Source organism: Phoca vitulina, unplaced genomic scaffold (assembly GCF_004348235.1).
Source record: "Phoca vitulina isolate PV1807 unplaced genomic scaffold, GSC_HSeal_1.0 scaffold3, whole genome shotgun sequence".
In the NCBI taxonomy this organism is placed as follows: domain Eukaryota; kingdom Metazoa; phylum Chordata; class Mammalia; order Carnivora; family Phocidae; genus Phoca; species Phoca vitulina.
In genome coordinates, this window is record NW_022589706.1 from 80,125,135 (window position 1) to 80,146,058 (window position 20,924).

Consider the following 20,924-nt stretch of genomic DNA (forward strand, 5'->3'; position numbering starts at 1 on the left):
CTTATAGCTTTCCTAATGTGCATTAGAGACAGATATGATTTCAAGATCCATTCAAAAATATTTGATAACTACCAATATTTTCCAAGAAAATTCTGTAAACTAGAGAGCTAGCAGTTAAAAAAACAAAAACAAAAATTATCCTATTAGAACTTGTATTCTACTGGGGACAATAAGACTATGAATAAGATAATAAGTAAAAATTAACAAGTGCTATGGAGAACAATAAAGCAGAGAAGGGAAACTGGGGTGTGGAGGGTATAATTTTAAATTAGTTTGCTTTGAAAAGCTTCTATGAGAAAGTGATATTTGAATAAAGTCCTACTGAACATGAAGAAGCGACTTGTGGATTTCTGGGGGGAGAGGAAATGGCAAATGCAAAGAATTCAGGTAGGAACGTGAGTGGAGGTTTCAAGGAACACTAAGGAAGGCAGTACAGATGAAATGCAGTGAGCACAGGAATGCCAATGGGACATGAGGTCAGAGAGAGAAGATGGTCAGATAGCATGAGATCTTACAAGGACCTCGGAAAAATGTAAATAATCTGGCTTTTATAGTAAGTAAAAGAGTCAGGTTTTGAAAAAATAAACCCTGAGAAATAAGAAGAGGAGATAGTTTAAAAAGTAAAATTCAGAGGCAAAAAGAAATTATGGAAAAATAAAAATATGACCTAAATCTTAAATGCAGTCAAAAGTGTGGAAGATAAATTTGAGGATATCTTGCAAGGTATCGAACAAAAACTAAGAGATATAAAAATTGCAAAGAAAAGATAAACAAAAAAATCATTCTAGGAAGTCTAACATCTAATAAATAGTGCACACAAAGAGATGTGAGAGAAAACAAAGAAAAAGCATGAGTTGAAAGACACTAACCTTCAAATGAACTGGCCCACAGATTGCCTAGAGTAAGGAATATAAAAGAGCCATAAAAAATATGTAGCAAAGGAAAAAATGAAAACCAATTAGGTCTTATACAAAACACCAGTACCAGAGTCGCATTAGACCTCTTACCAATAAATCTTGGAGCTAGAAGACGATGGAATGGGTGTATTAGTCAAGATAGACTGATTTCTGTAACAAACAACTCTCATGCCAGTGGCTCAACAGAGGAATTTTGAATTCTCTTTCCTGACTCAGCCCTACCTGGGATGGTCGTACTCAGGAGCCTAGGTCTGATCATGTAGTGCCTCTGCCATCATTTAGGGACTCAGAATTCTGCACTGGACAGCCCCCCCCCCCATCAGCCACAATCTAAGGGAATAGAGGGAGAGTAGCAACCCCTGAGAGGTTGAAGGGGCCAGGGATGAAAAGGGCATACACCACTTAATCCCAGGCATGGCCCCTCCTAAATGCAGAGGCCCAGAAGAAAATGAAACTGTGCATGTCATTGCCATATAATCCTTCCACAATTCTAAGGGAGTATGATTTCCAACTAGAATCCACCAGCTAACAACCAAGTCTGAAGGTAGATGAAAGAGTTCTTTATAAGTGCAAGATCTCAAACTTAACGTCTTTGTAAAATTTCTCAAAAAACAAGGGAAAGATAGGCCAGCAAAATGAACAAGTTAATAAAAAAATAGAAATCAGAGTGTTTAAAGATGAATATTGAAAAGAAGCCCTAGACTCACAGGGATAGGAAATCTCAAGATGATCGACGTGTGTCAGGCTTACAGAGCAACCCGTAAATACAGAACAGAAGGCTTAAGGAGGGATGTATCTAATTAGAAGATAAAATTGAAAGATTAGGCAAGTATTTAAACTTATTGACAGGGAATTTTTTTTTCCTGTGGGCAGAGTTTGGGAGTATATTGGTGATGTTCTCACCATGAAAACTAAGCAAACAAGAAAGAGGATCAATATTAATTGTACAAAAAAAGAGTTGTGCAAAAAAGTACAATTATAGTAAAATATATGGCTTAGCTATGAATTAAAATTGTATAGGCATAAGAGTTCAACACTCAGCATTGGTAGAAGCACACATTATGACATAACCACAGCATGGTGGACGGGAGGAAGAATATGCACATACATGAGGAGATGTTTAAGAGAGCTAAATCATCACAGCTAAAAACTCATGTCAGTAAGCATGTATTATTTAAAAATACAAAGGAAAATATCAGAAGAAACACCTGAAAGAGCTGAACTTTGTGACTTCTGAGAAGTAGGTTGAAGGTTGATTGAAAGTTAGGGAAGAAGCTGCAGGATTTTCTTAAGAGCCTTGTTATAAGTACTACAATAGGAAAGGAGGGCTATCTCCTGTTGCCAAGTATTTGCCATCCCTGCTTTACAGCTATACAATTTAGGATAAATACAAAAAAGAGATTAATATTGTAATAAAACTGGGAGAGAATACCTGGGAGGATATTATTTGGCTTCAGTAGATTTTATTTATAACTGTGTGAGTTAAAGTCAATACCTACCACATAAACTCAAGGGGTGAGGAGTACTGCATTTCTTTTTTTTTTTTTTTTTAAGATTTTATTTATTTATTTGACAGAGAGAGACACAGCAAGAGAGGGAACACAAGCAAGAGGGAGTGGGAGAGGAAGAAGCAGGCTCCCCACTGAGCAGGGAACCCGACAAGGGGCTCGATCCCAGGACCCTGGGATCATGACCTGAGCCGAAGCAGACGCTTAACGACTGAACTACCCAGGTGCTCCGAGTACTGCATTTCATTTAGCAGATTACTAGATTTCATTACTGGAGTTATTGAAGAGGGTAAAAAAAATATATACAGTCTACACCGTCATATAACTAGAGAAATGGTGAGTGGAAACATTCACAGATGAACTATGAGGGACAATGAGAAAAGCAGGAAAGGTCAAGGAACTAATAAAAGGGATGTGCATAGAGAAGTCAACATAACTTGAGAAGGAGAGCAAAGATAGTCAAAATAAAGTGCTCCTAGTAGATATACTAAAATATTTTAAAACTTAAAGAAAGTGATTAAATAATCTAAATAAATCAAGTAAAAATACGATAACTTTACTTGATTTTTAAAATTATTAATTGAAGAGAAAACAGCTGAGTGAAGAGTGTGGTATTTTCCTTAAGATATGAGAAGTTACAGAATACTTAAAGAGTTTAAAATGGTATGATGAAGCTATTGAAAAAAGCTAAATGGCTTAAGACACAGGGTCTGCAAGTAAGGTTTTATGAATTATTGTCTGTTTTGGTCTACTTTTGGCAGAAGTACACACTGCCACTGTAGGAAGGCAGAATACATGTTTTTGAATGAAGAGAATGTTGCAATTTCTGCATCACAAGAGCTAATTTAAACACTTTTTCTCATGGAAGAGTATTATATAGTAAGGAAACCTGTACTTTTGGCTTCCCCACTAACTACTTAGACTTCTCTCTCCTCTTGTATATGAGGAGGAGGATAAAGTGCTAGATGATCCAGTTCTGTGGCCCTGCAAGTACCCTTTCCAGAAGAGTGACTTCATGAAGTGAGGTCATCTTCCACTGAATATAGTTGAGAAACTATGGAGTGACTGGGGTAAATGTTAGCATGGTAACGATAGAGTAATAGATTTAGATGAGCAGCCTGGCCAGCCATCCCATGTTTACTGATGCTTTGCCATTTTTAGGATTTGTTGTTGTCCACTCTGGTCTTTTATCATCTCTTCCATTATTCTCCCCAAATTGAGTCTCTTGACAAAAACTTTACAATAATGTCAAACGCCAGATCTGGATACTTGGTTAATCCTCAGATTTACCACCTAAGTGGTATTCTGGGTCCTGAAGAAAGTGACTTTACTAACTCCACTCTGGCTTTTTCATTTGTGAAATAGAAGAATACTGGTTGGCCTTCTTACATGTCCCATGTCCCCCTGCAGTATTTCTATTCCTTGCATCCTCTGTTGTAATGATTTCTAGTGTTAAATACCACCGAAGGCCAGTGGAACACCTTGTAGGAAAAAAAAAAAAAAAAGGTCTACTGGGTTTGCTGCAGCGAGGGGGAAACACACTCCTCAGATACCCTGGATGCATCTCAGTGTTAGAGTAAAGAGAGTTTTTTTACAGAGATTGTGCTGGTGAGGTGTGTTTGTGAGGACCAGTCTAGCCATCAGATATCTACATGGTCTTTTTCTGGAGGGAAGAAAAAAGGAGACCTAGAATGTCATTGGTGAAAAGCAGCAGTCACTCAGAAAGAGAGGATTTTAATTATTGCATGGCTAAATGTGGCCTTGTGTGTGTCCTGTTGAAATTATTTTGTTCTCTTGACCTCATCGCTTCTCATTGCAAATATCATTGATGTTCTGCGAGCAACACGTGATCACCAGCAGGACAAATTTTTACTTTCTCACTATCTACTCCCTTCTTTCTGTCACTAAACCTATAAAATCACTATCAGTAGCCATCTCCTCGAGATACAGAAACTGTGGCACAAAGAGTTGAACTAGCTCACTCAAGGTTACAAGGTCAGTAATGTGTGGAATACTCTCTTTCCCACCAACTCAACTCAGTCTATTGAAAATCTTGTTTTAATCCTTCAATGCACATGATATTTACCATCATACAATGGAATTCTTGCAGTCCACCAAGTCAGAATTCATTTCTTCTCTCTGTTTACTTTGAAAGCGCTTGATACTTCTGTGAAATTGTCATCTCATGTAGGAAGAGCACTTAATTCAATGCTTAAGATTTGCGTATTTTGGATACCAGGATCTAAGTTCCCAAGTCGTGCCTACTTCTGACCCAGAATCTTCTTTCTCTAGCTTGTGAAAACCTATCCTTCTAGTTGCAATCCCCTTCCCTGTGTACTTGAAGACAGTTAATTGACAGAAATATATAAATTATTTCTGGTCTCTGGTTTCTTTTCTCAGATCTGGTTTGTATCCTCAAATAAACATAACCAGAGCTTTTTCCTGATGTCCTTCTTCCTCAGCACTAACGGATTTCCTCCTTTTCAAATTTTCCTTTGGACCTACTGAGGTGCTTAGATTACCCTTTGCTCATTGGCATGACTGAGCAACTATCATGTTTTGTTTTGTTTCCACTTCTCCTGTAACAATCAGTTTAACTATTACTTATTTTACTATTAAAGGACATATATAGAAAATAATACATTAACCCAAAAGTTTCTAGGCAGGACCATACGATCTAACAGTGATATTAATAACCCAAATTTTATGGATTCATTGCTTCCCACATCATGATGCAGGATATCAATTCCCAGGACAAAACCTCTCCCAGTTCTTTCTCAAAGTCTAGTGGGTATCACATACACAGTGAGGAAAAATACGTATTTTACTTCTGTTTGCACACAGTAAGTAACCAAAACCCTTGTGTGCAGCACACATATGTTCAAAGATCAATTCATTTAAGCTTTCCCACTTCAGTGTTCAGTGATGTTCACTACCCAAACCCACCTAAGGGAGGTGACTTGCCCCCTCCAGAGCTGACAGTGATCTACAGTAATACACAGAACATTCCCTAGAGCAGTTTTTCTCACACTACCTGTGCTGGAAGAAGAGTTTTCTCCTATAATCTGACACAAAGCCAATACATTTGTAAAATACAATGAAAAAGAATTTCCAGAGAAATAACATATTCTAGAATGTCACAGCGATGTCAAAGAGCTATATGAGTTTCTGAATGCTTACTTTCAGTCTCTGTATTAATCTATTAATAGTTCATGGACTGGGAACCAAAGGTAGACCACACTTTAAGTAGCACTCCCTTGACTGTGGTCTTCTGCTCCTCAAGTTGCTGCATCTTCACAGAAACTATCGCCTTTCAATTTTCAGCCAGAGTGCATATCGTGCAAAGGTTAGTAGAAAGCTCAGGTCTCCAACTCTGTGTGGCACTTTTGTCATTTGGGCCCTAGAAATAACATTGTCTGTGCATGAGTCTCACAAAGTCCCTTACGAAGAAATCTCATTTAAACTATTTCTCCTTCTTCCACGGACTTAGTCCTGGAATATAGGGCCCAGCTGAGAAAAGTCACCATGTTGTTATTCCTGATTCTTCTGTCTCTCTCCTTGTCTTTTTCTGAGAGACTTCCCCCCAAAGGATTAGGCTTCCCTCATTTATGAACTCATGAAAATAAATAACATGGGAGTCACTGACCCATCGGTTTATCAGAATTTTGTTTTCGGCTGAGACTTTGTCTTCATATGATTCCAATTCAGTGTATAGTAATTCAGTCAGCCACTGCATGGAAAAATAGACTGTGAGTGATTTTGTCACTCTTTCCTATGCAGAAAAGAAATGGAATATGTGTTTACTAATGGCCAAGCTCTGTGATGAATGCTTTACCTAGATCAGCTTCTTAAATCCTCAAGGCATTTTATGCGAAGGCCACGGACATGATTTCCATTTTACAGATGAGGGTACTAATACGTGGAGAACTCCAGGAACTTGGCTAAGGGCTCTCAACCAGTGATTCGCAGGGCTGCAATAATCAGTATTGCCTAGAAAAACAGGAACAAGAGAAAGTAAGACATAAACAAGGTGCAAAATGAATGTTTAAAAGTTGATGCAAGAATATAGGTTTCTTCAAGAAACAGACTCTTAACTATAGAGAACAAACTGATGGTTACCACGGGGGATGCAGGCAGGGACGATGGGTTAAACTGCTGATGGGGATTAAGGAGCACACTTGCTGTGATGAGCACGAGGTGTTATATGGAAGTGTTGAATCCCTATATTGTACACATGAAACTAATATTAAACTGTTTTAACTAACTGAAATTTAAATAAAAATTTAAAAAAAGAATATAGGCTTCTTAACTAGGTGGGGATATATGGACTTTTACAGAACAAACTCCTCTACAGAAAACATCAGTTTGGGGGGGAAAAAAAGAAAGAAGGAAATGAAAACTGACATTTTGAGCAATGGTACAGTATTTGCTTATCTGACAGGTTCATCTAATTCCTTGGCTGTAACCAAATAATTAGAAAAGGCAGATACAAGTTAAAGGAGGCTTATGACTTTCTGCATTTGAGGACTGTACCCCTACTTGCTTGGCCTGCAATTAATTCCTCCTGCACTTTGTTTCAATCCATACTTATCAACTCAGACATCAAGAAGGAAGTGCAAGAGGAGCCCATGCCTCCAAAGATACTGGTTCATTATCAGTGTCAATTTCACAGTTGTTTCCATATCCATTGCACAGACTTCTGCCACTATTCTGACCCCTGTTAGCCAATTCCTCTGACTTTGGGTTCTAGAGATATTAGCCAGGCCCTCCTTCTTATTTTGGTCTGGCCCTTCATAGCCAGCATTTGTCTCTGCCCCCCACCACTAGAAGTTATGTATGTTTATGGGATTGGTTCCTACTTCCTCCAGCTTGGTCATAGCCATCTTGACTTTGGCCAGAGGTTTGTTTTCCCTGCCTGGTGCCCTTACCCTCTTCAGGTAACAAAGCCACTTATTCCTTGTGGGGAAAGGCATGTCATACAGTTGGAGGTAAGGCTGATGCTGCACTATTCACTTTACATGCACTACACTTGTTTCAGAAAAAGGCTCATGATTCAGGATGGATCTCAGTGAGACACGTTACTCTGAGCTCTCTAAAGGGTTTCTCTTTCTTCTGAGGGAGTTCTTGGACTGCCAATGCCTTCCTGCCCACCAATCACCTAGGGGATGAGGAAACTAGAGACATCACTTGAACCCCTGGTTCTATACAATCCTGAAGCCAGTAACACTGTGTTTATGTCAGCACTTTGTTTTTTTTTTTAAACTTAGATCGAGTAGGATTTTTGTCAATTGCAGCCAAAGCATTTTTGGTTAAATTACTGATCTACTGAAAACCTGATTGTGATTACTTAGACTCTGGATTTTATTCTCTATCTAGATCAATGATAGGTCCATGCCCATTTTAAACCAATTGTACCCCTTCTTTGTCCACATTTGCCATGTTCTTTCCAACCCTCTGGCCTAATCAGATTTCTTGTCCTGGTACTTTTCAAGGCTATTCCACCTTGCTGAATAAGTTCTGATGTGAAAAACTGTATATATATATATATATATAAAGCCCACGAAGACCTCTACTATGTGTATTTTAAACAATAGATTTTCTAATGGGAAACAAGGGCACAACTTAACGCCAGTGTAGTAAATAATGAATTAAAGAAATTAATTTATAAATATTGATGCCGGGTCTACTAGTAAACTACTGCAAGAACAGAATCATAGAGATGATGTCAGAAGAGAAGAATTATTGGGATCAAAATAAATGCAAAAAGTCAATATCCACAATCAATAAAAATAACTGGTTTAGAGTGAATAAGAAATTTAAAAAAATGTAATGGGAATGAAAAACTTGGCTAGTATATATTACATAATTTTTTTAGGAATAGTCTATATACTCAACTTGTAAAGAGGGACTGTAAGATGCTTATCAATCAACACCCTTATTAAGATGCTCAATCCATGTTTGTTGATGATAGTTTAGTGAAGAAACTTCTACGAATTTTCATAGAAACATGGAGTACTATAAAGCAACTTATTTCCTTTATCTTTTATGCATTAATTATGTTTGTCAACTGCCACCTGGAGGTAGGATATCTTTGTGGAGAGGTTTTTATTACTATTATTATTGCTTATGGAACAGCAAGCTCACACAATTGAAAGGCAGCAATTGAAATCATATGGAGGAGATTCGATCTTGTAGCAGGGATTGTGAATGCTGCTCACAGGAGATACGATGTTTCAGGGTAAAATCTTGCCAAGGTCAAAATGTGGGGGAAAAAAGGAACAAGAGAGACGCAAAATCACTTCATATGAGGTTGCTGCTCAAGGGTAGGAAGCCTGGAGGATCAAGATATGAAAAGGTATAAAAAATATTGGAAATCTACAATTTAAGATTTTAAGCTACTTAGCAACAGATGATAAAAAATTAACTGTGATCAATAGGGCAGTAATCAAGTAAGGCTCTTTAGAATAAAAATACTATGATTATTTTAAAAACTGAATGAACACTATTACCAAAAAATGCCAGAAAAAAAAAACAAAAAATGCAATTGAGACACAAAGTTGAGTATGAAGTAATTCAGGAGGAGGTCACACTTTGTTTACAAGTACTTTTTAACACTGGTTTTGCAATGAAATGTTTGAAAGGACAAATAGCAGATAACTGACCATTAACACTGATAATGTAAAAACCAGAATGAAACATGGGTATTAAAAGAATAGGTAATAGAAAGGTTTTATGCTTTTATATGTTGCATCAGAAAAATATCCTAATAAAATATATATGTAGATACAAAGAGGATAAGTATGTGAAGCTCACTGGAAAGCCAAGCACTACCAAAATATAAAACATTATTTTATTCCTCTTTGAAGTCCTTGTATTTCAAGATGCTTGTCCATATATAGAGAACTGGTGTCTTGTTTTGACTATTTTTCCTTTTTTTTCCCTCTTTTTTGAGGGTGGAGGAGTGGTATTTGAGAGAATTAAAATGAATTAAATAAGAGAATTAAAATATAGTTCATATCTGAGTATATACTTTTGAGCATCATTGTTCAAAAATGGCTAAAAACACATGATCAAGAAAGACTTCAAAGGGAGTGAAAACCTAAAAAAAAAAAAGTCAATGAATAAAAGACATAAATTAGAAAGATTTGCAATGCATCATATACACTACTGAGTTAAAACCAAAAACATACAGATTATTATAGATTATAGGTTATAAAATGCCTCAGAAAATGTGGCATTGAATTTTTCAATAATCCATGATCACATATACTTTATATACCACCTGTATTACACAATGGATCCCAGATAATACCTTTGGTCCACAGAAGAATGTTCATTATACAACACTATGAACATACATTACTTTTTAGTTATGATTTAATCCTAACAGATGTACCCAAGTTGCAATACTAATTTGGAAGGTGAGGTGAATCATTCTATTAAGGACTGTAAACCAGTGGTACAAGAGTTCCAAAGAGTAAAGGGTGGGAGTGACAGTAAAGGGATGTAGTAAAATTGCAAGGGAGTGTATTTGAAAAGTATATTTAATATTACTTGTAATTTTTATGTACAGTAGATAAAGTGATATTTCATTTTTGTAAGTCAAACTAAGGAAAGGATGTGAGATTTTTACTTTCACTGAAAGGGCATGTTGAAAGGAAGTAAGTATTTAAATATCTCTTGCAAACCTACTTTTAGACAGGCACAATGATACAGGCAGGAGATACAAGATTTGAAAAACAGTATTTATCCTCCTGGAACTTCTGGGTTATCTTAGTCTGTTCAGACTGCCATAATAAAATACCACAGAGTGGCTTAAACAACAGAAATTCATTCCTCACAGTTCTGGAGGTTGGGAAGTCCGAGGTCAAGGTGCCAGTCAGTTGGGTTCCTGGTGAGAGCTTTTTTCCTGGCTTGCAGATGGTCACTTTCCCAGTGTCCTCACATGACCTGTTTTCTGTGTGCAAGCAGAGAGAGAGTGAGCAAGCTCTCTGGTGTTTCTTCTTATAAAGACACTAATCCCATTGGGCTAGGGCCCCACTCTCACGACCTCATCTAACTTATTACGTCCAAATACCATCATATTGGGCATTTGGGCTTCAGCATATGAATGGGGGTGGGGGGGTGGAGGTGGGGGACTGAAATCATTCCATAGCATGGGCTAAAGAAGATAAAGATAGTGAATTCACAGATTGGTGAATCTTCACAAAGTGGACAAACTAGCAAAATCTCCTAGGTCAAGAAATAAAATACTGCAAAAATCTCAGTAACCACAACTTGTCCCTTCCAGGCCCAACCACACTGCTCATCCAAAGGCAACCATTATCCTAGTGTTTAACAGCATTCATTAGTTTTTAATGTTAATTAGTTTTGCCTATTTTGAGCATTTATATAACAGAATTATATAATACGTATTATTTTGTGTCTGGCTTTTCTTCATTCACAATAATAGCCTGAGATTAGTCTGTACAATTGGCATAGCAATATTTCATTGATTTTTATAGCTGTACCATAGTCTGTTGTGTGGAAATTACACAATTTATGTACCCATTTTATTTTTGGTGGTCAGTCATTTTTTTCCCTACTTTGAACCCTTATACATAATGCACCGTGTGGACATTTCTGTGTATATGCCTTGGAACGCAGACATGCACATTTCTGGTAGGTATATACCAGCAGTGGAACTGTTGGGTCAGAGTGGATGTGGGCATTCAGATTTGTAGATACCACCCTACAGTTTTCCAAAGTGGTGCGACGAATTTAAACCCCCACAATGATGTATGAGAGTCCCAGTTGTGCTACATTTTTGCCAATTGTTAGTCCAATTCATCTTAACCATTCTGTATGTGTTCAATACTATCTAACTGTGATTTTAATTTGCATTTTCCTAAATAGTTTTTAATGTGTGTGTGTGTGTGTGTTTTGGCCAATTTTTGTATTTGATTATCTGGGGATTTTTTTTTTACTCATTTTTAGAAGTTCTTTATATATCCTGCATATATGTAATTTGTCAGTTAAATATGTTGAAAATATGTTCTTCTGCCCTGTGGCTTATTTTTCACTGCCTTAATAGTAACATTTAATAAAGAGAACACCTTATTTTAATAGATCTAAATTATCAATCTTTTCTTTTATAGTTAGGAATAATTGTTTCCTATCTAAGAAATATTTCCCCACACCAAAATCATAAAGTTCCATATGTTATTTGCTAAGAGCTTTATGCTTTAGCTTTCATATAAAAATAAAACTTTATAATAATAATAATTTATTATAATAAACATAATAATAATATCATCTACTTGGAATTGGTTTTTGCTCATGGTATGAGAGAAGGTTAAAATTTAGTTTTCTCAAAGGGATGTCCAAATGAACCAGCATCATTTATTGAATGGACTATCTTTTTCGCACTGCTCTTAAAACATCCTTTTTTTATGAATAAAATGGCTTTATATTTTGGTTTATTTTTGGACACCTTAATCTATGTCAATGGGCTATTTACCCATATTTCCACCCATATTTCCAATTGTTTTAATCACTATGGCTTAATAATAATTTTTACAATCTTTACTCCAAATCTTTTTTTTTAAAGATTTTATTTATTTATTTGACAGAGAGAGAGAGAGAGCACAAGCAGGGGGAGTGGCAGGAAGAGGGAGAAACAGACTCCCCACTGAGCAAGGAGCCCAATGTGGGGCTTGATCCCAGGAGCCTGGGATCATGACCTGAGCCAAAGGCAAATGCTTCACTGACTGAGCCACCCAGACACCCCTACTCCAAGTCAAAACTGTTCTACTTGAAGCTTATCTTGGCTATTGTTGTCTGTTTGCACTTCCATATAAATTTTAGAATCTTGTCAATTTCTACAAACTAAAACTTCTGAAATATTCATTGATATTATAATGAATTTATGGATTGGTTTGGAGAAAATTGACATTTTGGTTTATGAACATAATATGCCCTTCCTCATATTAAGGCTTTCTTTAATCTCACAAAAATATTGTGTACTTTTTTGTGTAAAATTTTTGTATAACTTTTGTGAGATTTATTATTAGATATTCAATGGTTTTTGATGCTATTGCAAATAATAGTAATTTTCTTAGTTTCACTTTAAGTGTTTATGGTCGATATACAGAAATACAATTGATTTTATTTACTGACTTTTTATCCAAAGACCATTTTACGTTTAGATATTAATCCTAATAGTTTCTCCATAGATTCTTTGGGATTTTTACAAACATACAATTAAATCTGGAAAAGACATTTTTGGTTTTTCCTTTTGAGTTCTTTTATCATTTTTTCATGATACTTCGTACTGTCTACAATCTCAAGTCCATATTTGGATAGAGGTAGTGATAGAAAGTATATTTACCCAGTTGGTTTCAGATGGAAATTTTAGCATAAATATTTTTTGTAGGTACCATTTATCTAAAGGAAATTTTTTTTTCTATTCCTGGTTTACTAATAGTTTTTGTGACAGCTACCTTTTTCTGTTTCTTTTGAGATAATCATATAATTTTTATTTTTTATTGTTACTGTGATGCATGAGCTACCTACCCATATCAGCATTCTTAGAATAAATCCAACTTGGTTATAATGTACTTTATTTTCTACAGATCACTAGATTTGATTTACTTTTTTTCCTTTTATTTTAAGGACTTGAGATTGGTGTATCTTTTCCCATTCTTGTAAAAAATTATTGACCTTGTAAAACAAATTGGAAATTGCGCCCTCTTTGCTTTTCTCTGAAATAGTTCACATACAATTATGTTACTTCCTCTAAATCATTTGCAGAATTTACTATTGAACCAAACACAATCTGTAGCTTTTTTTTTGGAAGACAGCTCTTATTTAGGGAGTTGACTAATTTAATAGATATAGGATCATTGCTTTCATTTTTTCAGTTCTTGTGTTTTGGTATATTTTCAGGGTTTCTTTAGTGAGGAGACTGTCAATTTCATCTAAATGTTCCATTTCTTTGGAATACGGTTCTTTTCTCTCTTTTTTTAAAGATTTTATTTATTTATTTGACAGAGAGAGAGATAGCGAGAGCAGGAACGCAAGCAGGGGGAGTGGGAGAGGGAGAAGCAGGCTTCCCGCCGAGCAGGGAGCCCGATGTGGGACTCGATCCCAGGACCCTGGGATCATGACCTGAGCCGAAGGCAGATGCTTAACGACTGAGCCACCCAGGCGCCCTGGAATACGGTTCTTTTCAACTTGCTCTTACTATCATTTTAGAACCTACAGTTAGTGTCTTAGTGGTTTTCCCCTTTTTCATTTCTGACAGGCTAATTTGTTCTCAGCCCCCTTCCCCAACCTTCTTGGTCAGGTTAACAAGTTTATTATCAGTGTTTTACTGGTATTTTCATAGAACCAATTTAGATGTTCTTCACCCTCTCTGTATTGATTTTCTTCTATATTATTAATTTTCACTAATTATCATTATTCCCTTCTTTCTACTACTTTTGTGGTTCATCTGCTGCTGTTTTCTGCTAGAAATAATTGATTTTAGAATATTGATGTTAGTCTCTTTCTTTTATAATAAAATCATTTTATTATTATAGCAAAATATATGCAATATATTTCCATTAAGTATGATTTTACCTGCATCCTACTGGTTTTAATAAGTCTTATTTTCATGATCCATCAGCTCAAACTATTTTCTAATCTACATTTTGATTTCTTCTTTGATCTATGGGCAAGTTTGTTGCATAATTTTAAAACATCTGGTGATAATTCATTTTAACTTTGCTTTTGATTTTTGGATCAATTTTACTATAGGAAGAACACATTCTGTATGATTTCCATTCTTTGATATTTGTTATGACATATGCATTTGAAAACAATATATACGTATGGTCGTAAGTGAATTAGAAAGAGTAGATAAATAGATGATAGACAACAAATATTAATTAGGTTGTTTGTAATTGTGTGGCTCAATTCTTCCTTACTTATTTACTGATAGAAATGTTTGTTCTATCAGTTAATGATAGAGGCAATAAATGAGTATAAAGCTCTTAATTTTATAAATTTGGGTTTTATACATGTTAAACTATACTATTGGTTGCATAAAATTTGTAACTATTATTTCCTCTTCAAGTTTTTCCTTTATTGTTATGAAATATTCCCTTTTATCTCAAATAATGCCTCTTACCTTAATATCTATTTTGTTTGATATTTGTGTAGCTCCACCAGCTTTCTTCTGATTAGAATTTGCATGATATGTCTTTTTTCCATCTTACTTTCTATTTTCCTGTATATTTATTTTTATAAAATATTCAATACATTTTTATTTAGTGACATTTATATTTTATTTATATATTTATTTATAGCACTTTTAAGTGCCATACGTTGTTTTCTCCCCCCTTCTCCTAAATCTAGTTTGATCATCTCTGTCTTTTTCTTTTAAGATTTTATTTATTTACAAGAGAGAGAAAGAGAGGGAGAGGGACAAGCAGACTCCCCACTGAGTGGGGAGCCTGACATGGGGCTCAATCCCATGACCCTGCAATCATGACCAGAGCCAAAATCAAGGGTCAGGTGCTCAGTCGACTGAGCCACCCAGGCACCTCATCTCTGTCTTTTAGGACAAGGGTTGGGAAACTTTTTCTGCACAAGGTCAGAGAGTAAATATTATTTTATTTTTATTTATTTTATTTTATTTTATTATTTTTAAGATTTTATTTATTTATTTGCAAGAGTGAGAGAGAAGGCACCTGAGCAGATGGGAGGGGGAGAGAATGAATCCCAAGCAGACTCCATGCTTAGCATGGAGCCCCATGTGGGGCTCGAGCTCATGACCCCAAGATCATGACCCCAGCCAAAACCAAGAGTCAGATGCTCAACTGACTGAGCCACCCATGTGCCCCCAGATAATAAATATTTTAGACTTTGTGGGTCACATCTAGTGTGTATCACAATTCTTCAACCCTGCTATTACCATGCAAAAGCAGCCATAGATAATACATAAATGAATGAAAGTAGTTGTGTTCCAACAAAACTTTATCTATAAAAAAAAGGGGGCAGCAAGCCTATTTCTGTCTGTGGAGTGTAATTTTCCAGCCCTTCTTAAAAGCATTAATTAAGTTTGGGACGCCTGGGTAGCTAAGTTGGTTAAGCATCCAACTCTTGATTTCAACTCAGGTCATGAGCTCAGGGTTGTGAGATTGAGCCCCATGGCAGCTTCATGCTAGGCATGGAGCCTGCTTAAGATTCTCTCTCTCCCTGTGCCTCTCCCCACTCCCTCTCTAAAAAAAAAAAAAAAAAAAAGTATTAAGTTTATATTGTTTTATCTCATATGTTGGGAGTCAAATCTAACATCTTATTTTTTTTTCTTTGTCCTACTTGTGATACATTTCTTTTTCTTTTTTCCTTTTATTTGATTAACTAAGGATTTTTTCCCATCATTCAGTTTTTACATTATACGTTCTTTTACTAGTCTTTAAATGATTTTGCTGGAAATTATAGCATGCATCCTTTAGATTTACTATGATCTTATGTAAATTAGCCCTTTGTTACTTCCTAGATAATCTTAGAACTCCCTTTACCCCCCTCTTGCTTCTTGTGTTGTTTACTGTCATATATCAATTCTATATACTTTTCTCCATAAGACATCATTATTATTTTTATGCATCCATAATTTAGATTTAATCACATTTCTCATTCCATAGCTCTTCTCAACATTCTTTTATAAAATTCCAAGCTTCCATATTGGAAAAATTTCTTTTTGCTCCCAAAATTTCCTTTCATCCTGAGTGCATATTGCTGGGAAGGATGGAGAGGGGTAGTATCTGATATTGAAATTTTTCTTCTTTTTTTTGGTCATTAATCTAAAATCATGAGAGCTAAAATAAATAAATAAATAAATAAACAAACAAACAAACATCATGAGAACTACGAACTACTTCTGTTAATTTCCCTTCTCTTTAGGATCATTATTTCTCAATTTCTGGCTACTGATGGCTTCAAAGAGATTTTGTATTTTAAATTTTGCTCAAATTTTATATATTCTCTCTATATGATATATATTATAGTATATATATTTTTTCCAGGAGTGTGATCTGCAACAAGCTAATGTGGCATAACCAAAAGAATCTTTTTTGTGTGTGTGTATGTCCATATAATCTCTTTTTTCACATTAAGCAAAGAGAGGGGAGAGGATATTCACAGCAACATATTCTGTTCTATATCCTAAAACCACTGAAATTGACAAAAAAGAACATATATTTTATGTTATTTCTTGTTTGTTTTTTCATACCAGCAGGATCCTGGAATCCTATTTAGGTTTAGGTTTGCAGTTTTCATGTAAACTCTCCTGATCCTCTCCTATTATAATCTTTTAGATTGATATGCATTAAAGTTCCCTTCCCACAGTCATGCCCATTCAAATGAGCAGGCACCTTGACCATATACATTTTTAATGGGTTACTGAATTGCTTATTTGGCCACTTAGTCATAATTTCAAATGCCTGTGACTTCACTTTGAAAGACCAAATTACTTCAACTACAGTTTATCAGAATAAGTCCACATAATCTGCTAGGAAGCCTTTCAACTACGAGACATTAAGAAATAACTCTTTTTTGTATCTCATGCTTTCCATAAAGTATCTTGATTTTTTTTTATCTAATGGGACATTTTTACAATGAAGATACTTACTTCCTAGCTCTTATTTTACTCTTTAATTGCAAAATCTTATTGCCATGAAAATTTCCTTCTTATATAGTAAAAAAAAAAAAGAAATAATAAATTTCTTTGTAGTTTTCATCTCATCATTTAATAGTTTTAAAGTCAACTATGATCAATTTTATCTGAAAAATTAAATAAAAATTTAAATAAATAAAAAGAAATGAAATAGAACATTGCATGAATGTTATTACCTTTCACACAAATATCTCAAAGTCCTTTACTTTTTTGTATATCGTTCATATAGTAAATGTGTAAACAGAGGCACAAGCAAGGCAATTTAACTTGCTTAGGGCCAGGTAGGGCAGGCAATGTAATATAGTTAGTGCCCAGATCAATCAGTTCATCTGTTAATCAATGTGTACTGTGCTCAGCGTTGGTTGGAGCAGTGAATCTTAACCAGGAGGATGCATCAGATTCTCCTGTAATGGTTTAAAAAAAAGAAATGCATCTAAGGTCCTAATCCCTAAGGTACAGCAATTTGAAACCTGTGGACTATTAAGGAGCTCCACAAATGATTGGGATGCACAGTCTTACTTGAAAGACATGCTTTAGTCATTGAAGGATGAAGAATAAATGGGCATTGACTCAGGGAAGTTGAAAAAAATAAAAGAAACACTTAAAAATATGTAAAATAACATGTAATTAAAAATTGAATTTTCTGGCACAGGTGAGTTAGAAAAACTTCATTAGGAAGATTAAAATTGATCTATACCTTCAAGATTTGCAGAGCTGTTAGAAATACATGGAAAGGAAAAAAATATATAATATGAGCAAGAGCACAGAGGTAGAAATAATCACTGTTTGGGAATCAGGGCAAAGAACAAGATAGTTACCTCAAAGTAGAAACAGTTTCTGTCTTGTTCACTGCTTTATATACAATAGTGTCACCTGTTGAACAAACATGTGAATAGATGAGTGAACCAATCAATCTATCAGTAATAAGAGTGGCATATTCTTGGGGCACCTGGGTGGCTCAGTCGTTAAGCATCTGCATTCGGCTCAGGTCATGATCCCAGGGTCCTGGGATCGAGCCCCTCATCAGGCTCCCTGCTCTGCGGGAAGCCTGCTTCTCCCTCTCCCACTCCCCCTGCCTGTGTTCCCTCTCTCTCTGTCAAATAAATAAAATAAAAATCTTTAAAAAAAAAGTGGCATTATTCTTGTGATACAATAGTGGGAAATAGTTATGCACAATGGATGACCTTGAAAGCCAGCAAAGGAGTTAAAATAGGGACTGATAAATAAAAATAAATTATTTGAGCTGGATTCATTACAAGATTACCAAAACATGCACTAGAAGGATGCCACACTTGAAAAGAAGCCAGCTGAAAATGTGCCGCAAAGATGCAGATGTGTACTAATCAAGGTCTTGCATTATTTCCATAAAATAAAAATAAAGCACACCTAGCAAATAAAGAGGGCATATGCAATGCTAAAAAAAAATCCTTCAAAGCTGATGTCAAATATTATATGACATGATTTGATTGTTCAGTTTAATACTGCATGTTAGCTAATGCAATGATTTGTTGCCCTTACATTGTAATTGTCCTCTGAGTCATTCTTATCCTACTGTTTTCTTTATCCTCTCATACCTATCTCCTCATTCTTGAACTTTTTCTTCTTAAATATATTTAGCTAAAACCATTAAATACTAGAAAATTCTGGTTGCTGAAATTTTTATTATAATTGGCTATATTCTATTCACATGACATTTAAAAAACTCAATTTAGGCTTCAATATTTTAGAACTGATTTACCCTAGAGTGAGGATAGAGGAATAAAAATGAAACATCAAATTTTGCTTTAAAAAAAAAGACAAGAGATGATAATATTCTTAGATATTCTTTTAGTGTATAATATATATAGTTAAGATAGTTTAGGTATGGGGCGCCTGGGTGGCACAGTGGGTCGAGCATCTGCCTTCGGCTCAGGTCATGATCCCAGGGTCCTGGGATCGAGCCCAGTATCGGGCTCCTTGCCCAGTGGGGAGCCTGCTTCTCCCTCTCCTCCCTGCTCATGCTCTGTCACTATCTCTGTCTCTCTCTCTCAAATAAATAAATAAGATCTTTAATAAAAAAAAAAAAAAGTTTAGGCAAATGCCAGAAATTTATGGTCTGTTATTTAAAACTATTTTTTAAGAAGTCTGAACAGTATTTTACAACTTTTGTCTTCAGATATCATATTTTACAGACTGTTACTTTCTTTACCAATCCCTTATTAGTTTTTCATAAAAACTCTAACTTAGCAATGTGATTTATGTGTGCATTTTCAGAAATACAGGTTATTTCATAAGCTGAGAATATGTGAAATAATGACCATACAGTTAAGCAGTATTTATAGTATACAGAGTCTGAAGCTAAAATACCATAATTAGCAGAATTTTAATTGCTGGGATTGTAAAAGAAAGAAAAGAAATCTGTTCTACAGAATATCCTCAGCCCCATAATTACCTAAAGCACGACTGAGGAAATTCTAAGAGGAGAAAACAACGTATAAGTCCATCTTCATAGTTAATTAGATATTCGAAAGAGTCACATTCACTCTTTCAGGCCAAAGGGGGAATGATGCAACTAATTCAAGGAATTACTGTCCATCCTAATGGACTAAATGGGCGGGGGGGGGGGGGGGGGGTTATATTTCCTCTGCTTTGTATTACCGGAAAGTTTTAGCTAGAGTGCAAATCTATTCAGAACAAAAAACTTGTATCATTATGGTTTAGGTAGGCTGGAAGCAACAAGAATTGTTTTTCTGAAGGCAAAAAAGTGATGTCAAATGCAAAATTATTGCTGGATTTAATGAGCTGAGATGACCTTAGGAAAGAGAAATTAACAGTTTCCAATGGACCCAAAAAACATCTACCTCTAAAAAGTTGAACTATATGAGTGTTCAGTGAGTATGCTCCTCTCCATCACCACTCACCATTACGCTTGTTTTGACACCAGCCATGGATTAAACGATTGACCTTTGAAAACCGATGGTTATTTGAAAGCTGAGGTTCCTGTCTTGTTAATGCCAATTTACCTAATCTTAGATGAGATGGGGGGGGGGAACCTGGCTTTGCATATAAAAGCTACATTAGCTAGAACGTTTGCATGTTTATGTCTGAGTATAGGCATCTATCAAGGATTCAAACCAAAGTGGAACAAGAAGAGTATTTAAATCATGCATGGATCTTAGAGACAGAGAGAGACATCTACTGGTCCATTTATTACCAATCCCAAGCACCTCCCCCTCCACTGTAATTAATGTAACGTTTTCTCTCTTTACAGCTGACAGCCAAGAGCATAATTAGAGTCTAATAAAACACGGAAAAGTCACAAATGCAAAGTGGAATAAACAGTAAACAGTGAGGGAGGCGAGGATTGGGGAGTGTGATGGCTAGGTAATGCCTCCAATAAACTGTGTGCACATTGACACTGTCACGCTCTCGGCAGCCCCAAGTGTGCTGGTAGCCTGGTGCAGACAGACAGCTCGAATTAATCCCAAGAGGAGCGCATGACAGGCGAGTGAAGCAGACAATTAGAATGAAGGAGGAAATTGGAAATGGCAAAGGTGTGAACATATGTCAAATTACAACTAAATGATAAATTACAATTCTGTCATTGGAATAAGCGGTAATTAAGAAAGATTTCAGCTCTCCCTCTTGAAAAAAAATAAGAGAGAATCACATTTTTCCCCCCAGTTTAGGTTTGTTTGCTGAATTGTTTCCATCCATCTCACACTTGGGGCTGGATCTTCCTGACTTTGGGGCTGCATTATTTGTGTACATTAAGGATAATTCTTTTCTTTCCTCTTTCCCCATTTTCCAGACTGGCAGAAT